The following is a 19,508-nucleotide window of genomic DNA, read 5'->3' on the forward strand; positions in this document are numbered from 1 at the left end:
TCTTCTTTCCCAATTTCTCTCTCTAAAACACCCAAATCTTGGTGTCATTTTAGTATTAGTGAAAGGAGAGGGGGGGAAAGGAGATGCACAGCTGAAAATTATCACTTTTATCAGTGATAACAAAAATTTAAAACATTACATTGGGATTTTTTTATTTATTTATTTTGGTAACACTTTTTTTAAAAAAAAAAAAAAAAATTTCTCTTCTCTTCCAAAACTTAATAGTCTTTACTCGAGCATTTCTTAGATGGTGTGTGGATCCAAGGGCTTCACATTTCATCAGCATCCCTAATGAGCTTGAGGTGCCTCTAATAAATCTTAGCCCTTTTAATGAATTCTTTATAGCTCTTAACTGCTTCAGATAGAGATTGACGAGTGTAACCGGTAGCGCAAAATCTTGGCACGTAATAAGATGAACAGCCCCATCCTTTCCCTCTGGCATCCCATCTGAATTTCTGCAGCAAAGATAACCAAGAATCTGTCACTGCTATGAAGTTTGTTAAATTTAATTAGGAAGCTAATAAAACAGCTCTTATATAGTCCTACAGTTACCTAGGAGATATTGTGTATTGTTTAGGAGCTTCTACCAATGAAGCAGGATTGTGTGTGTTAGAGACCTGTTATTTAGGTGAAGAGAGTTTAAGATTGACCACTTCTCTTTTGTAAACCATTATCTAGTAGGGCTAATACTCTTCTAAAAAGACATATTTGCACTCCCTGAATGAGCCATTTATACACCATTGAGAACCAGAGGCTGTGATATTAGATTTAAACACCACTCCCTTTGGAGAGAGATTTGGGCTTTTTTTTTTTTTTCCCCACTTTTTTCTAATTGCTGTCCTTGGTCACATTCTCAATCAAAAAGGGCCCATTTCCAGTTTTAACTCCAATGCTCTGAAAAATCACCCTAGCACAATTAGAGCTTTTCTTTTTGGACTTTTCAGAGCCAAAGACTGGGACAAGTTATCCCAGCTGTAGTGGAGGAGCCATAAATGACCTAAGAGTAGAATCAGGTTAGATTCATAACAGTGGGTCTTTCTGTAAGATCTGCTCCTGAGCAAATGTTGGATGTGGTATGTCCAGACCTACTCTTTTCAACTCAGTGGATGTTTGGCACTAATTTCAATCGAGGGTGTTTCAAGTTTATGCAATTTCTTTCAATATATCTCATAGTTAGTAGATTAGATTTTATTCTGGCTGTATACTGTATAAAACATAGCCCTGTCAACTAAGCTGTAAGTATTTACAGTATACAGCTAGTCTTAGAATTCACCAGTAAATGGGTTATTTGTACCTTGAACTTCTAATATTTCAAGTCTTTTTCCCATACCACATCAGAAAACCACTCATCTTTGTATTTGTGTTTAGAGCTTTTTTTGGTGATAGGTCAGCTTATATTTGAAAATGAAAAGCTGCTTCAAATAAAGAACATTTTTTTCATTTCTGAAAATGCCAGAGAAAACTTCTTTGACCATTTCAAAACCATTGTTTTTAGAAGAATAATTGAAAGGAAAGAAATCCACTGAAGCTGTCCCGCCCCTCCTAAATGTATCTGTTTGGGCAAAGCAGCATATTCCAGCAATAAAAGGAAACCACATTAAAAAGTATTGACCGAGTCTACTTAATGTTTATTGCTCTTTGATAACTGAAGAGAATAAGAAAATCTTCTCAGCAAGGCACCATGAGAAGGATTTTCTTGGAGAGCAATTTTACTGAGAAAATCATGGTTCTGTTATGACTTTCTCAGCTGAAGACCTGGCCTTTTGGCCCCTCAGTAAATGAACATCGGGGACTTTTTTGCACTTGCTGGAAGATCATGGTAAAGGGGATTTTATTGTTCAAGGCTGTAGACAGCACACTAAGCTGAAAGGGAGGCAGATTTTTCCCCAAAACACTTGGATTGCAGTATGCTGCTGAGAGGGTAGTATATGTGTTTGTGCAATGGCATGATTGTTGGAGCTTTCCAGTGACAGATGTTGTTAAACTGATTTATTATCAACATAAAGGATGTTCAATAATAAAACAATGATGAACCCTCACTTTCCGTTGAAAGGCAGCAGCTCGTGGCCTGTGGCAGGCAGATGACTGAACTTGTAATATGAATTATACAGACTTCAGCTCAACAAAGTGAAAATGTTTGTCCTTCAAAAATAATAAGAGAGATCTTTAGCATGTTTCCAGTTCTCAAGAATAAATTAGCCCAAAATGAATTGTATTTTCACAACAGCTCACAGCATTGTCCTAATGACTGATAACAGGTTTCTCAGCTGTGGTGTGTTTGTGGTGCAGAAAGTATCTTTAGCTGGTTGTGACAGGGGAGTCAGGACTCAGCTCTATTGTTAGATCTCTTGTTGTCTTGCAGAAGTGTCAAGTGGGTCATTTTACCTTGATGAACAATAGTGACCTCATTAAGGTGCCGCGAGCAGCAACTGACTGATGAACGCGGCACTGAGCTCCTTCTGCAAGTTAGCAAGTACCCTTGAGCCAAGAAGTTTATGAAATTACATCCATGAGCGTTTGACCTATCAGACGAACCTTGTGCTGAACCGATGACAGTGTTTGACCAACACATCATTAAGACTTTCTCACAATTAGGAAGGAATTGCAGAGAATGAAATGATTTTCCTGCAGGCTGAAAGGCTTTTGGGAGTGTTATTTGATTATGGAGCTTGCTGCCTCTCAGTTATGGGTTCACATCAGTCTTATTAACTCTTACTGAAAAATTGCTTCTCTGATTTATACCTTGTTCCTGCTGAAGGGGCTCTGCTCCAAATGGGATGTCTATAACATGGCTTAAAGTCATCTTTGTTGTAAGGAATATTGGGTGCTGCCATAAAAAAATGAGAATGAATATGAATGTGCCGCAGACATCACCTAGAAGCAGAACATCTCAGAATAAGGATGGAGTTAAACTTTCATCTCCATAGTATAACTACTGAGTGAAATGGGCTCCTTGCAATTATGATGATATTAAACCTGATAAAATTTTTGGGCCAGATTCTCTCCTCTTTTATACTGATAGGAATCAGGAGACTGTGAGAGGGGATCTTGGCCAAAGAGAGTTCTTCAGATAAACCTCAGGCTAAACAAGATTGAAATCTTCTATAGCCATGATACCCCTCCAAACACCTCTTCTGTTTTCCTGTTAAAGGTCAGGTACCTTTATGGTGCAAACCATATTAAGATTATTGCTATTAATTAACTGCGTTCTGAAGGTTTTTAATCTCATCCTCTTCAGGAGCACTAAAATAACTTACATACCAAAACAATAGTGTTGAAAAATTTCCATCTGGTTTCCATCTTTTCCAAGAAATTTTTAGACATTGCTCTTTTTCCCAGGAGACCATGTCCCTGAGGAAGCATATCCTGATCAGTGTGCCTTTCAATCTACACTAATTAAGGTGTTTCTGTGTGAGTCATGGGGACTTTCCTCTTCTTTCATAAGATACGAGTGATGCTCTTTGGAAAAAAAATAAAATCCAGTGTTGCTAATGAGAAGGAAGCATGATAGCCTATAAATTCACTTGATGCTAGCTGATACAGGCAGAACCATATAAGGGCTACACTGTCAGATGATGTAAATAGTTTAATTCCGCTGACTTGCTGGTGAGCCGTCCTTAGACATTCAATGTGTAAAGCAAATATATGACATCAGTAAATCTGCTATAGCAACGTAGCTTTGGATGTAAACCATTTGAAACGCTGAAGAGAGTCAAAAGCAAATTGAAAAGCTATTCATGATAAAATTACCAGGAAAAAATCTAAATAAACAAAACCTTATTTATTTGCAATGCATAATTTCAGCAGTTTTATTTGTAATAAAACCTTAGTTCTTTTAGAGATAAAAGCTGTTATACAATATGTTATCTCAGTGAATATCTAGCAATCATTCTTAATTTTATTTACTTAAACACTTGCAACTTTTCCTAGCGCATACAAAGTGATGAGAAAATCTTGATTGCTAAGTGTAATTTCTCTAAATCACTGCTCTTGTAACAGGAGTTCTAAAGAAGAAATGAAAATAGGAAGCTCTCCTACAGCTACAGCAGGTTTCTCCACTCCTAAACTCTTCTCTCAACTAAAAAAAATAAATTCCTACTTCTGTACGTTCTGTACACTTTGTACATGACCAGCAATGTTGCAAAAAGTTAACAATGAAATTAGTGGTGTTAAATTCATAACAAAAACACAATGATGAAAAATGGGCATGTGCCAAATAGAATGAAGTTTCTAAAAGTTGTCCATTACAAAGAAAGGGGAAGAAACAGTTTGAAAGAAGAGGATATACTCTTTTGTGAAGGAAGTGACAGCAGATGACATCATAGCAAGAGATCATCAAAACTGCTACACCAACTCAAAGTTTCTATGGTTTTGTCAAGTTCAGAATTTGTCCAGACAGCTGTGGTTCCAGTTCAGGTCAAAACTGGAAAGGAATTGTCTCCAAAGCCAAACTTATTGCCTGAGGGCACAGAAATATCACAAGAATAGCTGATATGATATTGCAAAATTTTTATTATTTGGGACTACAAAAAGCCCCCAAAGCAGCTCATGGGATTTCTATGATTTTGCCATTCCTGCTGCAAACTCCAACAGTGGCATTTTGATGCAGGCTCAAGGTAGAAAACCGTGTCTGTCTGAGAGATATGGGCAGCAAAGTTTTAGTCACTAAAATATTTTTTAATAAATACTTCACCTATTCTCTGACTCCCTGAAGAATTACCTTATTGGTCCTTATCTCTAGAAACTTCTATTCTGAATCCTTTTGTCTCCCAGTCTTGATTAAGAAATGAATTGTGTTGTAGAGTCAGTGCATCATCCTGATGCACCAAGGTAGTTTGAAAGTTGTTTCCAAAGTCCCATTTGGACCCAAGTATGTGCTTGTGCCAGGCACAGACCCCATGGGGAAGGGAAATAGGACTGGGGATGATGTGTCCCATGCCATGGGATGCAGTCCCCCCTGCCCTGACCAAAGCTGCCTGTGTTCCTGCTCCAGCCTGGCAGGACTGAGTCCTCCTCAGGCAGCACAGCACAGGTTTGTCCCTGTGCAATTCAAACCTGTCAGCACTGCCACCACAAACTGCTATCAAAACGTTTCTTGGCAATTAGGAAGCAAATGCTTCCTGGGACACAGGGCTACATGCAGGAATAGGAAACGGGAGGGTCCGGTATGCACTTCAGACAGATTTCAGCCAAAGCAGAACTGGGCATGACAAGGCAGGAATTGGTTCTACCAAGTATAAGAATAGTTTGATTTGTTTATTCTGGTGCCACTCAGGTTTATCTCCAGACTGTGCTAGAGCAGGACAGGATCTGAACTGGTCCTCTGGGTTAAAGAAGGGCACGAGCAGAGCAGCAGCCAAACCTGCAGCTAAACCCCTTGTCCCCCATCCCGCGGCCAAGGAGGGCAGGCTGAAAACCAGCACCTGCCTCCTGTTCTGAGGGGAGCCCTCAGCCAAGGACAAAATTGCAGGCAGCAGGCAGGAATGCCCTGGGAAAGGGATATTTCTCCTTCCTCCACCTGAGGAATTACATGACCCAGACACAGACAGAGGGTAGCGGCAGGAGGGAAAGGGCTTTGTTCCTCGCCTCCCTTTGAACTGGCAACTCGCATCGCCCTTCTCTTTTCACACAAAAGGGTATTTGGTAATTTTGTATTCTATAACAATGAGTCTGGTATTTCCGTAGTGATGCATATTGTTATAATCTCTCTCTGCTTTGTTTCCTCGACATATTTTTTTATTAAAAAGGCTTCCCAGCCTTAAATAAGTACAGAATAAGTGTGGTCATTCTGGGAACATGAGAGGCCTGATTATCTGACCATCAAAGCCTGTGCTGTAAACAGGATACTAGTAAACAGGAACTGAACCCCATATGGAGAGTTTGTGGTTTTCTTCAGCCTCTGTTTGTTATGTCTTACATCCTGTTAATTATAGAAAAAGAGCTGGAAAGTTGGAAATAATCTTTTCTCCAGATTATTTCCAGCTTCCCTCAGATAGAAGAAAATGCAGTATAGTACTGTCTTACCTTGCGTCCTTCAGATGTAAAGCATTAAGATAATTCATTCCAAGGGGATCATTTTTCAAAAGGATTATAAGTAGATTTTTTTTTTTTAATTACAAAATGAAAATTAAGATCTTAGTATCTTATTCAGGGAATCCTTTCAATTTTAGCACAGCTTTTCAGTGTATTTGCAACTTGTTTGAGAACTTTTGATAACTTTTTTAAGACCGTTTGTATGACTGGTGTAACACATCTGAGTAGGCGAATTCTTAGAGTGAAGATTTTGTTCCACAAAAACAAATGGCACGAGTTACTTTAAAGTTATAGTTTTCAAGTCATCTGTGTTGTTAGGAGGTCTTGCTAATAGTGTATCTTTCCTAGCCTATTGGCATTGCTTGCTTAGCTGCAGCAGATTGTCTGTGCATCTAAAGAAGTTTCTCTAGAGCTGGCCAAAGCGGTGGGCAGAGTAGACAACTAAGCCTGTATTCCCACTGCGTGTTCTTTACCTTTGATTTATATGAATGGTTGTCCATCTTTTCAGCACGGTTCAGCCCAAGCTTCCAATGTTAGCAAACTGTTTCAGAAGTAAAACACTGGAAAGTTTTATCTCTGAAGTTTTGCATTTTGTGGTTCGTTCCTCTTTTTCCTTAAGAACCTGCTTTGGAGTTTTGGTACCTGATGGAGCCACATCAGAGGAACGGTGTAAGGGCGTCATAATTTGTTTAGATCTGCTCTTATCAGATTAGGCTTTCATTTTGCAAAGCAAAAAGCCAAAATTTATTTGGTTCAAGGTTCCATGTTATCTGTGACAAACTCAGAAGTACCAACTACTGCGTATGTTTCTTAGACGGCCCTGAACCAGAGACCACAAATAAATCTCCAGTTATGTTATTTTTCAACTCTTTACTCTCAACACTGTTTCTTTAAACAGCTCTCTGATGCTAACCATCTGCTCCAAATTGCTACATTGCTCTTGAGCTCTGTAAGGCCAAGTCTTGTGCATTTTACCCCCAGCAGCAAGCTCTGCATCCAGGCTCAGGCCAAGTCCTCCCTTTGCCATGCAGAACCTCAGCTGCTATCGGGTCTCATCCTCGTGGGGAAGAAGATGGGAAGAACTCTTCTGCCCCATATTCCCTGGGCTTAAGGCCTTACAGCACCTCCAGTCCTGGGGCTGCCACTAGGACAGGAAAATAATGTCAGAATTATGGGGTCACCAAAAAGAATTAAAGAAATGTCAAGACAATTGGCTGCTTATGAACTATAAGGTTTGGATACTATAAAAATGCTCAGTTCTGGCATAACTCTGCTCCCATTAAACTCAAAGAATAAAATCTCTACCGACTTTATCAGGAGCAGAGTGTGGCTAGTGCTGAGCGCTTTTGAGAATCCCACTGTATAGCTGCACTCACTTTATGTATCCATTTTAATGACATGATTAAGAAAATACCAATGGAGCTCCAAACAGTTCTGTGTTCATATTCCAAAGCAGTTTGACTCATCCGTAATCATAACCAGACTTCCAATTACACTGGATTTTAATTGTTCTCCTTTAAGGATAATTACTAGTACTCTGAAAAAAATTACTATGAGTAGCTGGTGATGAGTAGGAATAGGCATCCTTGCTTCTCTCAGTCTGTTCTGTCATTTGAGTTACGAGGAATGTAATCAGATATGTGACACCCAGACAGAAAGTGGTTTCCAGGATCTGAGAGTGCTCTGTTTCAGTTAATGTGTTAATTTGGGTTCCATCTTCTCATTTGTTCTGCTTTGATCTATCATTTCATAAAGCCAAGGCACCAGATTATTAAGTATGTGTGCTTGATTTATGTGCAAGACAGCATTTGCATGCACATTAATATTTTTAAAGTTTTGATCCAAATTTCTGCAAGCCATAGTATGGAGTAATGCGAGCTGTAATTTCATGCTGCGTGGCAACAACTGGTGGGAATAAAATTGTCCTGCAACTTGGCCATATTCACATACCAGAAGCTATTTTCCATTTGGAAATTTTGAATATTACCAATCGAAATATATCTGTAAGCAGGCTGTAAAGTGAGGCATGACATGAGCTGAAGGGCATGGAGCAGTAGGCTGAAACTCATGCTCAACATATCTAGACTTTCAAGAATATGACATTAAAATCTCAGCAAGTGAGCCTTCTTTTTTCCTGAGAATAAACAGCCAAGGACTTTCTCTCCTGACTAGGGGAACAGTTAGGACTGGATTTTCTGAAGTGCTGCCCAAGAGGTTATATTTGTGATTGTTTGCATCACAAAGCTGGTTTTTGGCATGATTGTATTTATACTCACCTAGTTAAAATGTCAGTGCCAGCATTCTGCTGCCATTTATCTGTAAGCACAGGTTATACAAGGGTAAGGAGGGTGTCATTCTGACAGACCGGGTGTTTAAACTTTCAGGGCTCTGGAAAGTTAAAGATAATTTTTCTCTGACACCTAGCCCAAAGGGGTTAGTAGAGCTGCTAAGATGCAGAAATGATTATACTTCTGTAGAACTTTCTTTTTATAATTCGTGTAGGATCCTTTGAGACATAAAGTAATACAATAATATAATCATATAATCCTTTAAGTTTTATTATAGTAATTATTTGTATTAGACAAGTATTGTTTTAATAATACTGTTTTTCTTCAAAGTACTCCACAAACGCCATATTATAATTAATTTTATTTTAAAAAAGGTTTCCAGTGGGAAATGCTGACCCTTAGAAATGTGTAGTTTTGCTTGTAAAACATCTGTTCCAGTGATACTTCCACCCATCATCTAGGAAAATTTCAGGAAAAAAAGTTCGGGATACCAGCCTACAACTCTGCCAAACAGATCCAGCCAGTACAGCTGATGGGTGGACGTCTCTGGTTCAACCTCTGCGCCGCAGCCTTCAGCTGAGGAACTGGGACTTGGCACTCTGTTAAGTAATTGCCCCCTGAGCTATCAGATAAGCTGGATCTCAGCTACTCTGGTTGGAAATGTCTGACTTTGTTCTTTGCTAGAATTAAAAGCTCTGCTTGGGTTAGTTTGATTTCTGGTTGACTGGTTGGCTTCAGAGATGCTGTTTCGTATTTTCTATGGAGTATATCTCCCTCACTGCTGTGGCTTTGCATGTTATGCTGGAGAGGTTTGTGGAGTTTGAAGATTTTCACATTTCCTAGAAGCGGTCAATGACTGGGTTTGCCTTCCAATATCTAAGATTTTATTCAGTGGAAAGATCACTATCAGATCTGGATTCAAATCCAGAAGTAGATGGTTTTGAGAGTTACCCCCTCAGTCTGAAGACATTGCTTTCCTTCCATTTCGTTTCTGCCTCATAAATGTGTAGCAAAATTTTGCCTCCTTTTAGCTTGTCAGAATAATCTAATCCAGACATTTCTGATTTAAATTACAGCCTTTTCCAACTAACAAACTCTCAGAACTGGCTTTCCTTTTAATTTATTTATTTTTATATATTTTGTCTTAACAAATTATGTTGCTTCATGTCATCTTAAATGATGTGGTATAAAATTAAAAGAAAAGCCACTTTGTAATGTATCAAAATGTTATTTAGAAAACCCCCAAAATGTTTGTCATTTATTTTGCTCACAAGTAATCCCAAGAGGCAGCGCACTGTGAGGTTTTCCGTGAATGCATTTACAATAGGAGCCAACCACACATTTCACTGAATCAACAGGCTTGTCTCAAGATATTTATGACATGAATGTTGAGACTTCTGTTTAGTCATCTATCCCCAGGGAAGACAGCATTTTTGATAGTGCCTAAAGAAATTAGGCACATGTTGTCAAAAAGGTCTTTGAAACATCTGAAAAATCACTGAAAATACAACTTTGACAGCTAAGTCATTTAGGGTCTTGCAAATACTGTGCTGAGTACCTAATTCCCACTGCTAAGAGAATGGAAAATGAATGTGCAACACTCCCAACAGCTGGAGCCAGCGGCAGCACAGCTATCTTCACCGTCACCAGCAGAGACAGAACAGCAACTATCCCATTTTGTCGCAGGAACTGAGAAACTACCATTAGCTCTGGATGTGTCACCTATAAAAAGGTCATTGTCTGTCTGCACAGCTTACAGGCTGACCTTCTGCCACTCCCAGGGAGGATGCTGCCCTTCGGTTCACCCAGGGAAGGCTGGTTGCCTCCGAGCTGGGACTCTCTGGCTCACTTCTGGCAGAGACTTGACTATGTGCTAGTTAACAAGTTTCTCATTACTCCGTGTAATGTTTGCAGTCTGAGTTAACTCCAGAACAAACAATAGTTTCTCTGTATTCCGGCTCCATCCACAAGATCCCTAAGAAGCGTTAGCAGCAGACCCCTTACCTGGGGACGAAAGGCAGAGGCATATTCTGCAGCAGCTGCATGGATGCGAGGGCAGAGGAGACCGATCTGCGAGGCTGATGCCAACCTTGGTCCCAGCTCCCCAGACACCTCCTCTTACCACAACCCCTTGGAGTGTCATTTGAACTATTTTTCCAACTAGAGCCAGACTACTTCATCATGTCCTTGGTATGAGAAAACTTGTGAAGAGGGCAACCTTTGATCCCTAAAAGCTTTCAGAAGTGTTAATTCCATGTCTGGAATATTGTCACGGAGCGGCTGAATTCCAGTGCGTAGAAGAGCACAGGCGGCACCCGGGGGGTGAATGCAGCCTGCTCAAAGCTGTGCCATGTGGAGAAGGGCATTTCTTGCTGGGCTTTGTGCTCAGGCTTTTATGATGCTTTTCATATGAGAGACTCTTATCATGGTTCATTTACTTCCATGCTTGTGGTTTTGCCACTTGGGAGTAATTATAGAATCTGCGGATTCATGCTAAGGGAAGAACTGACGTTTACATGATGAATTATGTGGCTATGTTTTGGTGGACTTTTGTTGATACTGAGCTAGAAGATGTTAATGCACTTTGGTCCAATTAAGCTGGTGATTATCTTGTGCGTGGCCACACAGCGTATTTTGTGAGCTACACTCCTCGACTGTTTGAAAAGCAAATATTGATGGAAGTTTGAACACAAGCTGTTAATGATTTGCTTTTGCTATAATAAAGGCAGGCTCTTAATTAAGATCCATTATGTTTTTTTTCCAGTGCATTTTTTATTATTTACTTTGATTTTCTAGAACATCTCTGCTCTAACCATTTAGTTTCTTTTTTTGTCCCACCAGTATTGATGTCACTTGGACATCTGATCGTCAACATCATAAAAACAGTGCTAGGAAAAGCCATAAAATATTACATAAAGTCCAGAAGGACTGCAAGTGGAAGGATTTCTTTCAGGACATATATTCTTTTCACTGGTGAGTAGGCAGAGCCATTTTATTTTTCCTGATTACAGTCTAGAACAACTCAAGTTTCTGCGACTGGTATTTTGATGTCATTGATCATCTTACTGAAACAATTTGAGAGCGGCAGTTTTTTTTTCCCCAGTGCCCTTGTTGTAAATTTTATGTTTCATACTCCATTATTAATTAAAACCAGTTTTCTTCCATTTAAACAATATAATTTCTGGAGGTGGGAAGAGGATTTCTTTGACTGATGGTCGTTCATTAAACTGGGAGTAGAAATTGTTTGCATCTTCTGAAGTTGAATGTAAATCTGACAAAACATTTATTGCAAAGTCTGAAATTGGGCAAAACTCCTTGGAGCCCTGAGGCTCAGATGAAATCTGGAGTGGTGGTCAAAAGAGTCCTAAAATGAGCCAAAGGCAGGAATTTTAAGGAAAAAAAACCACCAAACACATATGCGAATGTTTGTTCTCCTCTCAAGCATTTGAGGGGATTAAAAGTTGCACCCAAAATGGAATGCTAAGTTCAACCTCAACTATGGAGACTTCAGGCCAGCATTTGTAACCCCTTTGTAGCATTTCAGCGATGGAAAGAGCACAGAGCAATGCTGCAGCTGGCCGTTGCAGGAGCACATCTCCTGCTAGGGTAGGTTTGCGTGCAGCTCCACCGCTGCCAAGGGCAGAGCGGCTGCAAAGCTGCGCTGGAGCGGCAAATCTGAGCAGTTGTCCTGGCTGCAACTAGCTCTGAAGTCCAGTAGGAATTAACTTTCTCCATGACCTCTTCTCTTTCTCACCGTTTTTTCCAGATTAAACACTGATCAGACGTAGAACGGCTTCAAAACAAGTTCTCTTTCCTCTGTTAATTATCTTTCTGTGAAAAACAGCCCACAGACAGCTAGTCTAATCCTCCCCAACAATTTACTGATTTCAGACAAACAGCATTCCCACAATCATTAACTCAATTAATTGAAAACCATATTTTCATCAGATATATTGAGATTTCTTAATGGAGCTTTTTGAGTTGTTAATCTTCTGCCATCTTAACATCTTTAAGGCATGAGAGTGCTGGACAGGGAGGAATACGTGCTCCAAAAGGGAGATATTTGCACTGCTGGAAATAGAGGGGCAAACCATCACAGAGGCAACAGCATCCGTTTGTCAAACAGAGGTGGGTTTTGGACTGGACAGATTAACCCAGAATAAATTATCCATTCTGAATTGTGTACATATCACGATTTTACATACTGTGTCTCACTTTGATAATATTCATCCCAAAAATTTACATGATCCAAGAAGAAAGGAAAAGGAGGGATGCTTCTCTTTTGGTTTTGGGTTTTCCAGAGCTGAAACGGAGTTTGTTTCTTTTCCAAGAAATTCAACCTTACCCTTATGCTTACTCTAACTGTATGCCACATAGTCACTGGCTTGAAATGCAGTTTCTTGAAATAGATCTGAAGTCTTATAAATTTCAGGGAAATCTTTCTCATTTGGATTTTTTTAATTATTAGAGCAAAAGACTGTTTCCAAAGCTTCCCCAGGCTCGATGCAGACTGAGTCGCTGTGGTTTTCCTACAATGTTAACCTGAACTGAGAAGCTGCAGACCATGGAGGGGATTGGCAACCCTGTCTCCCCGAGGCTCCTCAGAGAAGCAGTGTGCTGTCTTCTGAGGATGTGAAACAGGTATGACATATGATGCTCTCAAATCTGTTCTTCTATTGGACTCTCCTTGCTTCATGGACTACCTAAACAAACAAGTCATTAGAGGGCATAAGAGGCTGATCTACCTCCAGTTTCTGTTTAAAATAAATAGATTAAAGGATAAACTGACCACAGCAAAACACATTACAGAAGTCCGGACTTTAAGTAATGAAAAACATGGAGAGCTAGTTCAAGATTATGGGTGAGAGAGGAGCAGAAGGCAGTGTAGTGATACCCCTTGGATGATAAAGGCCGTCTTAATACTATACACTTTCTAAAGGACAAAGTGGAGTCAGTCTTTGCTGCCTGACATCCTGCCACCAAAGCAGGGACATCTGATTTCCACCAAAGCAGCTCAGAAGTCTTAAGAGGATTTCAGTCACTGAAAGCGAGAAGCTGGATACACACCCTGGCATTTTGTGGGGCAGCAGCAGGGAGGCTGGGCTCCTGGGGGGGGACAACGTGAGGTGGACCTTCAGCTCCTCCAGGCTCTCCCTCTTCACTAGCCTTGGCTCAGTCTTTTTTTGACTTAGCTTCATCCAGATATTTATGTCAGACAAGCGTTAAAAGATCAAAGCAGAAAGGCTATTGTTTCCGTTTAATACAGAAGAACTGTTTTACCAGGTATCACCTTCGTGCTTATCCTAAAACTGTATGAAACATCCTATCAGTTACAGAACATACACAAATAACATACACTCATGGGGTTTAAGAGGATGAAATCCAGATGGAAGGTTGTTTTCTCAACAGAAAACATGGGCCAAACCCTAATGTGTTGCAGACTGGCACAGCTGCCCGAGGACAATGCCAGTTTGCTGTAGGAGAGCCCAGACACATTTTCCTATGCAGCCTTTGCTCCTGCTGCCAGAGCTGCATCCACAGTGTGCGGCTCCTTTACAAGTACCTGCCACAGCTGCAGCAAGCTCATAGAGACTGTGATTTTCATTCACCTGAATGTGATTCTGGGAATGTGAGCAGGGGCAGCAGCATGAACATAACTTGTGTTTATCCCCTGGGCTGTGAGGCCAGCAGCTGCTCCTATTAGGACGATTAGCATATGGCCTTGGCACAGGCTTAAGTGAATCAACTGTTCTTCATGGGTGGGGACAGAAAATCAGTCGTCTTTGGACTTGCAGTCATTGCTGTAACATTAAACCTGCATTTGGGTGCCAGAAAAAATTGATTAAAGAAATAATGATCTTTTAAAATTAGAGTTTTTAAAGTAATTAAAACCAGAAAATAAGCAGTGTGAGAAGATGAGCAAAGAGTACCTGTGTATTTTCATAGTCCTCTGAATATAAACCTCTTTTATTTTTGAATGCTAATCTTCACCCCTCCCCATCCTTCCATGTCCCCTGCCAACAGGGCAGTGCAAACCTGGAGAAGCAAGACATGTAGCAGCTACTGTCAATCTCATTAATTCACATCACACAACCTGAATAGCTTGTTGCTTTGCCATGTAATATCTTACTTCTGTGCGAGTATCTGTTGGTCGAAGCACGAAGGGGCAGCTGGGACAAGTATTGGGTGGCAGACCCTTTTGAGTCAGTTCTGCAAAGTTTTTTAGGTTCTTATCTTTGATTTGTCACCTATGCAGCAATCAAGTATTTGAACACCACCATGTGTCTGGTCTTTCTGTTTTGAGATGGGAAAATGATAGATGTATCCAAAGTCTGAGTAGCATAGAGAAGGTGAGCAGGGAATGTCTCTTCCAAGAAAGCAGCAAGAGGGTATCAAACTGAAATGAGCAGATGGCAGACTCAGAGCAAGGAAAAGGAGGTTCTTCTTAACACGCTCTGTATTTAATCTATAAAACTCCCTGCAAGGAGACATTGTGAATGCCAAAAGTTTAGGTACGTTCAAAATTCAGGGAGGAAAAATCCATTCAGATCTGTTACCTCTGGTAATAGCACCTGTGCGTGCCCTTGCAGCACACATCGTGGGTGGCTGAGCATCCTTGGGGGAAGCGCCGCGCCACGCCGGCTGCAGCTCCACGCTGCCCACCAGGCAGGGCAGCCACTGCTGCCCGCTGCCGGGGCTGCTTCAGACAGACCTTCACTCAGCATCCCTACAGCCGTTTCTAATGTTCTTCAGGAACCTAAACAGATATTTCACAAGGCAGCTTTGAAACTTGATTAATGTGGACAAATCACTTTGAAATTTTGGGATGAAAGGGGCTGCATAACTGCTAAGTCTAGCCCAAAACCTGCTTTGTGCGATGTGAAAATGATAACTGAGTTGACAAAACTCATTAAATGCAGCACTTTTATCATAAGGTATAATCTGCACAATGTTGCAACACAAAATGTTGGCAAGTTACCAGCACACCATCATCCTATTTCAGTTACAGAACAGTGACATGGTGATAAGCTCCTACTTGTTCAGCATCAAGCGCTTCTGGGATGATGTATTGGGAAATTCCCCACTGGGTAGCTAATGTTTTACTTCTGCCACGATGGCTTTGTGCTGGACTGGATTGATGAGGAGCTTCCCCCACCGGTGACTCCAACTGCAGTTGGCTCATGGGGCAAAGGCTCCAGCAGTGCTCCAACAAACAGCGATAGACGTGGGCAGCAGTTACAGAAAGCTGCTTTGAAAAACACTGTACAGATTTCACAATTAGGACACATGTCAGTCTTTTGAGGATTAAGATGAGCCTGGTCCTTCTCATGCAGCTGATCTCCACTTGAAGGGCATAAGAGTTGTTTTTCTGGTTTTGTTGTCACAAGCAGAGATAATTAAGGTTTGGATCATGAACATTTTATTGTGGGGGGCAGAGAGATTGAAGAGGCTTTTGGCATGGCAATAGTGTTTTGGAAACACTTTGAGAATCCAGATTTCTTGCTGCCGTCTGGAATAGAGAAAAACTACGTAGGTATCATTAGAGTGTTTTCCTAGATTTTCTTACAGTAAAATAAGTTTTAAGTAAAATAAATCCAGTGTTTTAGCAAAATGGTCTGCATAGTCTATTGTTGAGTTCATAGGGGAATGTAACAAACAGTATTTTCAAGTGGTTTTGTATTCCAGTGAGACTATTTCACAAGCTTGTTCTTAGCACTTATGGAACCCTTTATATTTTCAGAGCTCCTGAAAACAACAAGCTTGCTAAAAAAAATACAAGCACTATTTTTAGCACTGTAATGTCTATAATAATAGCACATTGACAAGAACATCATCAATTTCAATAGGATGCCACAGTGTTTGGCGGTTTATGGTCCCCCTCCAATTCCCAACTGGCTCAGCTCAGACAGACGAGCGTGGCTGACTGCGATGGAGCCTGGGTGGGCACATTGTTTGGGCTGACCAGCCCCTGCCACTGAGCTGTAGCAATCTCTTCACCCACTGCTGAAGTGCAGCCACCTCTGTGACAAAACCTGGCCTCTTCTGAACACCACCAGAAAGTCTTCAGCTCTGGCCTTCTACTGTGAAGCTTGAAATTGGAAAAAGTGGGTTTTCAATGGGAGTGCTTCTCCCTTCTTATTGATTTTTGACTCTCTTCTTGATTTCCCAGTGAAATCTCTCAGATGTTATTTCTCCTATTCCTGAATTCCTTTTCCAGCATTTTATGACAGATAGCAGAGGCTCTCTCCAAGCACAGAGCACCTACTCTGACATAAAGATATGTGCACAGGGAGGAGGACAAACATGCCGTTCCCATTCCATGGCTCTTTGAGCCAGATCCGAGCTGCCTCTGAGCAGCGTATCCATTCTACCGTAACCCTGTTGTTTCTCCCAAAATGTAATACGAATCCAGGAAGAGCTTTGTTGAACTATATTCTGGGTCAACAGTGTCTGGTGGGTTGAAAGGTCACGCTGAAACCCCATCTGTTTTAGCTCTCCAGTGGAACCATGAAAGTACTTTAAACTTGAGATGTTCTGTAGCATTCCTAAATTATCAGTAATGTGTAGTGACACCAAGAACTGTGGTCTAGAAATGCCATGTTTCTCTCTCTTTTTTTTTGATCTAACTGGGTGAAGCATCAGATTTAGGAAGTAAATTCAAATCAGCTGGACATAGGTCAGTGGCTGTATGTGGAAAGGGATGGTATGGTAGGTGCCTCTGGCCCATAAAAAACCTGTCCTACTGAGATCTGGCTCCGGGGCTTATTAAATACCAGCCATTTCTGACTAGTAAAAGACCAAACAAAATGTTCTTTTTCTCCTTTGATGATTGAATTCAGCCTGAAGTGAGGGGTATAATTTATATAAACATTTGCTTTTATCTATCTGCTGTCCTAAAAGATTAGCACATTTGCATGCTTACTTTTAAGGCTTTTTTGCTTTCAGGTGATAGCAAGGGTAACCTATAGACTGAGGGACATGCCAAGGTGTCAGGGAGGGCAGGGCACATCTGCCTTTCTTCTGTCGCTTGGGATCCAGCCAAGTCTCTTCAGAATCTGCCCTGGAAGTGCTCAGCACCGCTGGTTTCCACTGCTCCTCAGCCCAGGTCCAGAGCTCTCCTGAATCATTTCCAATGCCCTTAATTTCTTCATGCACCAGGGACCCCTTTTTCAATGCAGTTAATTCTGGAACATAAAGGAACAAATTCACACAGGAGGAAGGTCAGGAGTACCGACACTTTCATTTCACTCTAGGGGCAAGTGTAGATTAGGTCCGAGTATCTCCGATCAGCTGATTCGATTGATTAATTTATCCATTTCGCTCCCGGTGCTAAAGCAGTCAGGGCTGACTGACGCAGGGCTGCGCCTGGTCGGTCTGTGCTGTGAAATAGCCCCAGGGGAATGGCTCAGACTGCAGCTGCAGGAATTGGTTTTGCTGTTAATGTGGGGGAATCAACGAGTTTCAACTTCAGCAACGTTTCATAGTTTTCTTAGTGTCTCTGTCGTGCTGTGTAAGGCACAACTGAGCTGAGGGCAATGGTGAAAGATGTTCTTGAGATGTCTTCTACCAACAGCCCCTGCACTGTTCGGTGCAGACACAGATCTGCCTTGGTGCAGGGCAGCTTTCTGTACGCATATTCCCAGCATATCACTGACAGCTCCCAATAAAATGTGAGTTTAGAGCTGGACTGTAAAGCAAAGACCACACTGGTTTCTATTATTTATGGCTAACACAGAGACAGTGACACCCTTGGCGACCTTCTCCTGCCACCTTTGACCTTTCAGCTCTGTCCGCTGCCTCCCCATCCTCAAGTAACACAAAGATGAGAACCAAACTCCTTGCTCTGGACTACAGTGTGATAATTGAGTGGAGTCACGCTAGCTACACAGAGACAAATCTGCAACTGATTATGAGGTTTTCTTCTCAATTAATTGTCAGAAGCAAAGGGACGTTTGATGTTTAATGTCTTTTTCTTCTTGTTAAATGCATTCTCTTTGCCACCCGTCCTCAGACACTGGGAATAGACAGACTTGTACAATGCAAAGGCAGCGGAGCTGTCAGTGTATTCCTGCATGATCCATCTCAAGCGTTCGTCTGCTGTTCTGATGTTACGCACAGGTCTGTAGGGGACTTCGTTTTTAGATCTGTTGACAAAGTGACATCGACATCTTACTTGGAGGCACCGAATGAATCTTAAACCTGAGTTCAGAGTGTGATGTTTAGATGCTGTGCACATTCTCTGGGCCAGGAGAGGGAGGATGTGTCATTCTGCGCTTCATGGACACAGCATTTGTGAACATTAAAGTGTGCCCAGACTGTCCTCACAGATCTGCCTTTGGATAGAGGAAGACAATGTCCTCTGTCTTTGAAAATCTTCTTTGGAGCTGGTGTTTCTTCATGTGGTCTGAGACCAGGAACAGCTCTTCGCCTGTCAGGAGTATTTGCAGGGGAAAAAAAATAGGGAAACAGCAATGGGAAGGAGGCTAGTGAGAGTTCTAAAAAGGAGAGGAATCAAGATGTGCTCTGGGTGACCAAACAGCAGGGCCTTCATTTAAAGTGAAAATTTGGGACCAAAAGGACAATTAGTTTGTGAAACCTGCTTTTGTACTTAATTCATTTTTGTTTTAAAAAATGGTGAACATCAACAGTTCGTGGATATTTTGCCTCTTACAAAATGATTAACTCCTCCAGTATTTTACAAATTTAGAGGCTTGACAAAGGTGCAGGGGACTAGCAGTTCATTTTTGAGACAGGAAGATGAAGCTCAGCATCCCAGGGTATCTCAGTGCTGCTGAAGTCATTGCACGGGCTGGTGGAGAGCATCCTTGTTGTTCATAAAGCAGAACACCTCCAAATCAGACCGGCGGGTGAAATCTTGATCCCAGTCAGGTCAGTGGCAAAATCTGTGCTTGTTCTAATGGGGCTTAGTTTCAGCCCTAGTGTCTTCCATAAGGCTGCTCAGTACTGTTGGGACTCAAAACTAAGCACAACTTGAAAGATTTGAACTAATTGTAATCCAGCAAATTACTGACAGAGCTCTGATTAAGACTTTAAGAATTCCCGGCTCCCAGTCCTCTGCTCCGACCACAGGCAGGATTGAACTGATTACAGAAAATCTTTGGGAGGTTCGTTATTTTAGATCTAATATTTTGAACATTCGAAAGGATCTAATGTAGATCAGAAAGT

Source organism: Tauraco erythrolophus, chromosome 18 (assembly GCF_009769465.1).
Source record: "Tauraco erythrolophus isolate bTauEry1 chromosome 18, bTauEry1.pri, whole genome shotgun sequence".
NCBI classification, from domain to species: Eukaryota; Metazoa; Chordata; class Aves; order Musophagiformes; family Musophagidae; genus Tauraco; species Tauraco erythrolophus.